We start from the raw sequence: 9,652 nt of genomic DNA, 5'->3' as shown, positions 1-9,652 counted from the left end.
TGTAGTTTTTTAAGGAACCTCCATACTGTTCTCCATAGTGGCTGTACCAATTCACATTCCCACCAGCAGTGCAAGAGTGTTCCCTTTTCTCCACACCCTCTCCAGCATTTATTGTTTCTAGATTTTTTGATGATGGCCATTATGACTGGTGTGAGATGATATCTCATTGTAGTTTTGATTTGCATTTCTCTAATGATTAATGATGTTAAGCATTCTTTCATGTGTTTGTTGGCACATTGAACAATTTTTAATAGACTATGGAAAAAATGCTAAAATAATGATAGAACCCTGAAAAATGTCACAGATAGTTAGTATTTCCCTTCACATATGTGGATACTTGCTCTTAGATTCCATTATTCATTAATAATTGTATTTTCTGTGTTTCTAGACAATATTTATGACCCTTTGAATTATCCTAAAGCAAAAATTTAGTTATAGGCAGATTAAAGATAAAACAGGTTTTATTATATTTCTCTCACAAGTGATGTACTTCTTAAGATGATGCTATAACATCATGAAAGCTCATCAAAATAATTGTAAAATATAATGTCAAATTATGTTTTGAACAACACTGATCACAATATTTAGCAAATATATCATGTACAAATGCTCCCTAATTCTTTTTTTTTTGAATGTGTGCTGTACATTTTCTTTTTTCTTTTTTAAAATTTTTTGGCTGCATTGGGTCTTTGTTGCTGCGCATGGGCTTTCTTTAGTGGTGGCGAGTGGGGGCTACTCTTTATTGCGGTGCACGGGCTTCTCATTGCGATGGCTTCTCTTGTTGTGGAGCACGGGCTCTAGGCTCACGGGGTTCCGTAGCTGTGGCACGCGGGCTCAGTAGTTGCGACGTATGGGCTGAGTAGTTGTGGTGTGCGGGCTCTAGAGCACAGGCTCAGTAGTTGTGGAGCCTGGGCTTAGTTGCTCCGCAGCATGTGGGATCTTCCTGGACCAGGGATCGAACCTGTGTCCCCTGCATTGGCAGGCAGATTCTTAACCACTGCGCCAACAGGGAAGTCCCTGTACATTGTCTTAATAAAATACTGTTCAATATGTATTTTGGGGTGAAAGGAAATATTGGTTAAACTAGTTACCCAAATCTGGAGCCTGCAAATGAGAAGTGTTTCTGTAACTGTCCGAACTTAGCATCCAGTTTCAAAGTGCCTAGATTCGAATGTCGTTGCTAATACTTATCGACTGTGTGACCTCAGGCAAGTTTCTTAACCCCTCTGTGCCTCAGTTTTATCATTGTAAAGTGGAGGAATTAAAAGTATTGATGTCATTACGTTGTTATAACAATTAAACTTGGAACAAATAGCACACTGAAAGTGTCATATAGCCTTATAAATTTGGTCATTATTGTCGGAAAGTAGAGAAATGGATATGGTCGTTTTATAGATGTCCTTGACTCCTCTAAGTCTCAGCCATTGTGGGGAAGCAAAAACTATCTCCCATACTCCCTCTAGTAAGGTGCCAATTTCTGCCTCAAGGTATGCTGAGGGCTCACTAGAATGGAGTTTTCCATGCAGTTCTCTAAAGGTAAATTTAGGGAAATGTACATGGAAAATGGGAAATAGGAGTCATGGCAATGACTTAGTCGAAGTCCAACACTGAATGAGTCCAAGCACATGATTCTTGCCTTCAAAGCTGGAGACATAAGATTTAGACACCTATATAATTTAGGAGTGTTTTCAGTTGTAAATATCAAAACACACAGTGGCTGGCCTGTTCCACAAGTGTTTTTGTTATCTCATGTCTCTTGTCTTAAAGTCTCAGCAGAAATTTTTATCTTAACATCCCCTTAAATACTCAGCCACCCAAATGGGCAATTCAAAGCCTGAGTTGAATAAAATTATATATTCACTTTTCACTTCTATACACTGAAGTAGCTAAATCTGAAGACTGATAAATTTTACATTCCTTAAAATTTACCTTCTTCAATTTATGGTATGAATTCTATGAATTTGCAGAGAGAACATTCAGCATATATTAAAGTCCCTGTTAGATGGTTTTACACTTGATTTTGCTATTCAAGCAAACTTTTCTTCTTTAAGTGAGCTCAGAACCTGGCTGCAGTTTGTCCAGAAGCATGGGAACTTCAATTGTTCAGTCATTCCTCTCATTCTTACACATAGAGTTTCTGATCTCAGTTTGATAGTTTTCTGTTTGGGCAAGAGGGGACCCTCATGTTACATCTTCTTCCAGCCGAATATAAAGATTTTATTTGTATAAGATTATGATTACTTTGTACAAAAATAGCTGACAAATGCTATGGTAGCTATGTGTTCTAGACAACTGTGAGGCCTTTGTGTTGACAGGCTAAGTCACTGGTTGTTTCAGCTTTACTTTCTTGTGTTATAAAGTTTACAGTTTCCACAGTGTATCATCAAAAGTGCTTATTAGCAATAACAGCAGCTTTCTTTTCCATTCTTAGAAACACTCCAGTATTTGCATTTTCTGTAATGAGAATTAGTGTTGCTTAGAAGAGTTTTTGCCTTTGAGCAAGAGTTTTAAGAGATTACCCATAGGCAAGAGATAACTGCATAGAAACAGAACTAGACCAGGACTCCAGGGACCTGTAGTTCAGGAATTCTTGAAAGAAACTAGGAAACTATATCATTATCCTAATTCTTAATGTTATTTTTAATGGTTTTAAAATCTTTTTTCTGTATAAGTATATTCTGTTTCAGAGTACCTCAAAATAATGTCTAATATTATTTAGCATTAATATAAATAGATAATCCCATAATTTATTTAAGCCTTTACAGTTTTTAAATAACTTTCATAAATGTAAAAACCTAGAAATGTCAAATTTTTTGAAAGATACAGCATTTATAAATCACATCAGCTTAGTCAAACACACTTTTTCTTTAGAAAAAAAATCCAGCATTACAAAATATTAACGTAAAAGATAGAAAGTACCTGAAACCATTGTATTAACCACTGTTTATAGTTGAGTATACATTTCTCTGCTGTTTATTTTTCTAAACATTTACTTGTGATTTTTTCCTTTTTAAACAAAGATAGAACTATACCATCCGTGTGTTTTTTCACATACCAATAGATCTTGAATAACCTCTTGTGTTTACATTATGTTGAATCTATTTAATCTTTTAAATTGCTACGCAGTATTCTATAGTTCATTCAGTCAATCAATTGATAGACATTTAGATTGTTCTCAGTGTTTCTCTAATACAATCAAAACTGCATTAATATTCTCAAACACTTATTTTTGGAATTTCTGCAAGTACATCTGAGGGATAAATTTCTGTTTAGGATGTCTATGTTAAAGAATAATAACATTTGCAAATTTAAAAGGCATTTCCAAATTGTCTTCCAAAAAAGGTTATATCAGCTTCCACTCCCACCAACAATGCATAATCAGAGTTTGATAAACTACTTATTTTCTTATCCTCTTTTCCACATGTGTTAAATAAGCGGGCTGGAGCACATGCACTTATATTCTTGCCTGATTGTCTCCCACCATGGATGGCAAAACCCTAATGTCAGGCACTATGGCTTGCTCAACTTTAATTACTTAGTGGATAGCATGTTGCCTTGCACATAGTACATCATCAATAAATATCTGTTAAATGAACACATCTGTGGATCCCTCCAGATCTCCTATTTTATGGCTCAGTGATGATGATGATGTTGATGATGTATCTTAGTGTGCTTCCATAGATAGCTAAATATAAAGTCTCATGAACTGTTGGCAATAGGTGATTAGGATGTGTGAGATAGCAGGAAAATATATATATATATTGGTCTCTGCCTTCTGTTCTAATTAGGTAACTCTTGGTGGGCTCCTGGATGGAGGCTGGTCACCACAAAGATCAAGCCATGATTAGAAACTTGGAATTTTCAGCTCTCCTCCAGAGAAAGGAGAGGGGCTAGAAATGAAGTTAATGATCCATGATGCCTAGGTGATAATGCCTCTATAAAAATCCCTAAAGTATGGGTTTGAAGAGCTTCTGGGTTGGTGACTGCTTGGAAGTGCTAGGAGAGCAGTGCTCTGGGAGAGAGCATGGAATCTCTGTGCCCCTTCTCACATAGCTTGCTCTGCACATCTCTTTCATCTGGATGTTCATCTGTATCTTCTAGCATATCATTTTATAGTAAACCAGTAAACAGCAAGTATACTGTTTTCCTTAATTCTGTGAGCCACCCTAGCAAATTAATTGAACCCAAGGTGAGGGTTTTGGGGATTTATAGCTGATAGGTCAGAAACACAGGTGACAACCTGGACTTGCTATTTGAAATTGGGGTGGGGAGCAGTCTTGTGGGACTGAGCCCGTAAACTATGGTTCTGGCTCTATCTCCAGGTTGATAGTGTCAGGGTTGAGTTAAATTGTGGGATGCCCAGCTTGTGTCACAGAATTGCTTGGTGTGGGAAAAATTCCCACACATTTGGTGACCAGAAGTGTCAGTAGTGAAGTGTTCCGTGTGAGTAGTAAAGGGGAGATACACAAGAAAGTGAGTTTTTCCTACTCAGGATGGCTCTTAAATTCCTACAGCTCTTACATAGTCTCTTGCAATTGGAGACTATAGTAGGTTGAGGTAGGCAAAAGATCAAGAAAATCTTACTGTATCCCATCGTGAGGAGAAATAAATAAACTCTTTTTCTAGATGATCTTTAGACTACTGCCTCTCCCTCTGATTAAATCTGAGACTATTTGATCAATTAAAGGAAATGCTTCCAGACATTTATTATAAAAGTCTTAATAGGGCTTCCATTCTTCTCAGTGACAGTTTTAGATTTTCATATCTATTCTTCTCTGTGACAACTGTAATATCTTGTGTTTTCATGAGAATTTCTAAGAGTATATGGGAGAAATACAAGCCAGCAATTACTATATATTCTTTTAGCTGAGTATGGTGAGAATTGCAAGAAGGGAACAGTGTGCTGGAATTGCTAAATGAAATAAGTAATGGTGAAAAAATTCTGTGACTTGGAGAGACATACAGAGAATTTTTCTCGATCTTCAGAGACAATAGAAAAGGTATGGTATTGGGATCAGGTAGACTTGGTCCTACCAGTTATTATCTCTAAGTCAGAGTACATCTGTTTCCTCATCTATAAAATGGGAATAATTATGTTACCTACTTATGGGGATTGTTAGAGATTATGATGGAAATCAACTGTTATTCATTTTTGCGGTCCCAGTGTGATCATCTCTTCTGAGAAGCTATTCCTGACTCTCTTCTCCCACAAAATTAGGTAAAATACCCTGTCTCTGGGCATTCCTCCCACCCTTACACTTATTCCCACTCTACACCAGGACTTTCTGCTATCACTGCATTTATTATCGTATTGAAATTGCATCTATATATACTTGTCACTGCCACTAGATCGTGTTATCCTTATAACCTTTATGTCTTCAACACTTAAGTAGAGTACCTGCTCATCAAAGAGTATGAACTCAGTAAATGTTTGTTGAGTGAATTAATGACATATTTCAAGTGCTTGCCCGGTAGTTAAAACATTAAAAACATTCAATAATTTGTTCTTGACTTCTTTTGTAAATTTTTATCTCCAAAGTTTTATCAAGGAAAAGATTTATCTTTTGTTTATGATGCTTTAACTACTAAAATGCAGAGTTAGGACTGTTTTTGGATCCATTCTAGGTAATTAGATACACTGTGAGAGACATGGTTCATGGAAGGTTAAGATCTATCAAACTACATGAATAACAGGATGAAAATTGCTTCAGACCTTTAGTCATAGCCTATGCACATACATCTAGAAAAAAATTATTTATTTGACCCTTTGTCCATATTTTTTGTAAATACATAACTTGGCAGTGTCAATTTAGATCAATGTGTTGGAGACCTTTTTTTTGCATTTGTCTCAGCTGCCTTATTGCACTGCATTACAAATGATGTTAATTCTATGCTTAATTATGCTTAGCATAATATATTTGCAGCCCAGTGTTTATCAGTTGGACATAACAAAAATGCTGTTGTTTCTTCCCATCTTCCTTCTGCTTATCACTTGTTGATTTTTGAAAGCAGCTGGAGTTGTTCCATGTGAATGGAAACAATTACAAGGCTGTACAATAAATGCTTTCTCTCTAGAAACCATCTTATATCAACTGTGATCTTTGCTTTTTAAAGATTTGGTGTACGTTTTCATGCAAACTTTTAACCTGATTTTTGCTACCCTTTCAGATCAGAAGAAATCTCTTAGATAAAAAAAAAGCTCACATTTGAATTTTTCAAAAGCATGTATATTTCATCCATTGAAACAAGAACTTCCATGTCTCCAAATTGACTATTATAATCTGTCAGGCATGTGTTGATTCATGTTTACATAGAAGACCATCTTAATATAATGACGGTATTTGTGCCTTAGGTTCTCATATTTTTAACTATTGCACATGACTTAGGAGTTGGAAAATGAGTAGCTTTTGGATAGTATTTATTTTAAAATGATCGCTTCAGCTAGTTTGTCCATTAGAGATGAATTTATTAAAAAAATGTTCTTTAAAATTTTTTTTGAGTGTAAGGTCAAAACTGCAATTAGAGCATAAGTGTAATTATTGAAAAACATTGTAGATTATGTGAGTTTTCCCGAAAGTTCTAAGGTTAAACTTCATGAAAAATATTTTTGGTGGCTATCAATACTTATTAAAAATTAACATCATCTTTTTTTGGTCCCACCATGTGGCATGCGGGATCCTAGTTCCCTGACCAAGGATCTAATCCGTACTCCCTGCAGTGGAAGAGCAGAGTCCTAACCACTAGACTGCCAGGGAATTCCCAAATTAACATCATTTCTGAGAGTAGTTTTTTTTTTTTAATAGATCTTTATTGGAGTATAATTGCTTCACAATACTGTGTTAGTTTCTGTTGCACAACAAAGCGAATCAGCCATATGCATACACATGTCCCCATACAGAGAGTAGTTTTACAAGTAAAGCTTAGGTCATTATAAAACATATGAGTTATGCTTTAATAATAATAGCCATGCTTATTAAGCAGCTATTCTATGTCAAATGCTTTACATAAATTATACATAATTATCTCATTTATTCCTCAGAACAGTCCCTTTAAAGGAGAGGACAAGAAAGTTAAGGATTTTGTTCAGATTTGGTAAGTGGAAGATGCAGGATCAGAGGTCATGTTGGCCTGTGCTAAATCCTTGCTCTATATCTGTTGATATTGCTCATCTTCCTTCACCCATCCTGCCACCAGGGGGACCCAGGGGATATAGCCAAATGAAAGCTCCAGCCAAGGGCCTTCTCTATTCTGAACTTTGCTGACACCCTAAATCCTTGCTGCCTTTCCATTTCAGTAAACTTAACACATCCAGGAAGGAATTTTTTGGCTTACTTTATTCCTTGTAAGTTTCTCTTTTGTTCTAGCAAATTCTAAATGCAAGAGAGCCTCTTCCTTTAGTGTAAGTTGCTCAAGGTGGTAACAGCAATTAAATGCCACATTTCCTTCCTTTCTCTTTCTCTCTTCCCTTCTGATCCTTTCTTTGCCACCACTGACTGCCTGGCATGTATGTAATAAGTGCTCAAGAAATGGCAGCTGCTGTTGTGTTCCAGGCTCTGGGGCTCCTCTCTGAAGGGATTTTTGGTAATAATAATAATAATCATAGCTAATATTTATAGCGCAGTATGTACCAGAATCCCTTTCAAGCACTTTAAATGCATGTGCTCTGTTATTATGTCTGTCTTTATCAAGCAAGGAAAAGGTGAGGCTCAGAAAGCACATTACCTGTCTAAGATAACAGTGATAACTGGTTGGTGTCATAGTTCTGGAGCTCGAGTTTTCTGACTTCTAGTCCTTTACTGACTGATGTGGTGGCGTAAAAATGTGCTGCTCAAATCTCCTTCAAGAGAATCTGCTGTGAGGAGCGTAGCTGATGACAGACTCCAGCTGGCAACCCCTTTAAAACCACTGTGGTGTTCATACCCAAACCATACTTCCTTCTCCTGGGCTGCCTCTGGACAATGACTGAGCGTGGTGGGGATAATAGTACTAGCTCATTCCAGAAATGGAAAAATAATTCAACATTAGTAACTCTGTTAATATAATTCACCTAGAGGAGAACAAATAAGAGAAATCATGTAATCCTACCAATCAAGTATTGGAAAAAAACTCAATAAACTAGGGACTGTATGGCCACATTTTAAATTAATAGTTACCACCTAAAAGCCGGTATTATGTCAGTGAAAACACAATGAGAAAATCCCCATAATGTCAAGAATAAAGCCAGAGTGTCCACTGTCACTACTTTTTTTCCTTTTTTTAATTGAAATGTAGTTGATATAGAATATGTTAATTTCAGCTGTACTACATAGTGATTTGACATTTACATACATTATGAAATGATCATCATGACAAATCTAGTAACCTTCTGTCCCCATACAAAGTTATTAAGATATTATTGATCATATTCTTTATGTTGTATGTTGCATCCTTGTGGCTTATTTATAACTGAAGATTTGTGCCTATTAATCCCCTTTACTTATTTTATCTCCCACCTCCCAGCAACCATCAGTTTGTTCTCTGTTTTCATTTGTTGTGTTTGTGCTTTAGCTTCCACATATAAGTGAAATCATCTGGTATTTGTCTTTTTCTGTCTGATTTATTTTACTTAACATAATAACATTTAGATCCATTCATGTTGCCACAAATGGCAAATTGTATTCTTTTTTATAACTAATATTCCATTGTATATATGTACCACATCTTCTTTATCCATTCATTTATTGATGGACATTTAGATTGTTTCCATATCTTGGCTATTTAATGCTGCAGTGAAACAATAGCATGCATAAATCTTTTCAAATTAGTGTTTTTGTTTTCTTTGGGTAAATACCCAGAAGTGAAATTGCTGGATCATATGGCAGTTCTATTTTTAATTTTTTGAGGAAACTCCATACTGTTTTCCATAGTGACTCCACCAATTTATAATCCCACAAACAAGGGTTCCCTTTTCTCCACATCCTTGCCAATACTTGTTTCTTGTCTTTTTGATAATTGCCATTCTGACAGGTATGATGTGGTAGCTCACCATGGTTTTGATTTGCATTTCCCTGATGATTAGTGATGTTGAGCATCTTTTCAGGTGTCTGTTGGCTATCTGTAGAAAAATTTCTATTCGGGGCCTCTGCCCATTTTTTAATTGGGTTGTTTTTTTATATTGAGTTGTATGAGTTCTTTATGTATTTTAAATATCAACCCCTTATATATATGTGATATTGCAAATACCCTCTCTCATTCTGTAGGCTGCCTTTTTGTTTTGTTGATGGTTTCCTTTGCTGTGCAAAGCTATTTATTTTGATGTAGTCCCATTTGTCTATTTTTGCTTTTGTGTCCCATGCCTGAGAAGAAAATATATGGAACGTATCACAAATTTGTGTCATCCTTGCTCAGAAGCCATGCTAATCTTCTCTGTATTGCTCCAATGTTAGCATATGTGTTGCCCAAGTGAGCACTCACTACTACTTTTTTAACATGATTCTGAAGGTACTTGCCAGTACAATTAGAGGGGAGAGAATGAGGCATATATATTTGAAAAAGGATGTAATATTATCATTATTTGCAAATGTTATACTTGCTTACATGAATATACAAAAGAATCAACTGAACAATTGTAACAAACAATAGAAGAATTTATAAATGGCTGAGTATAATAATA

General features: G+C 35.8%; 1 non-coding gene across 1 annotated transcript; it reads right to left on the bottom strand.

Annotated features, from left to right (window-relative positions):
- Positions 1–9,344: 9,344 nt before the first annotated feature.
- Positions 9,345–9,449, bottom strand: LOC115842179 (U6 spliceosomal RNA). Its single transcript, XR_004035110.1, has one exon. It is a non-coding gene; the product is annotated as a U6 spliceosomal RNA (small nuclear RNA).
- Positions 9,450–9,652: the final 203 nt, after the last annotated feature.

The sequence above is a fragment of the Globicephala melas genome, chromosome 4 (genome assembly GCF_963455315.2).
Source record: "Globicephala melas chromosome 4, mGloMel1.2, whole genome shotgun sequence".
Classification (NCBI taxonomy): domain Eukaryota; kingdom Metazoa; phylum Chordata; class Mammalia; order Artiodactyla; family Delphinidae; genus Globicephala; species Globicephala melas.
Note: the sequence above shows the minus strand (reverse complement) of the source record. Positions and strands in the feature narration are given on the sequence as shown.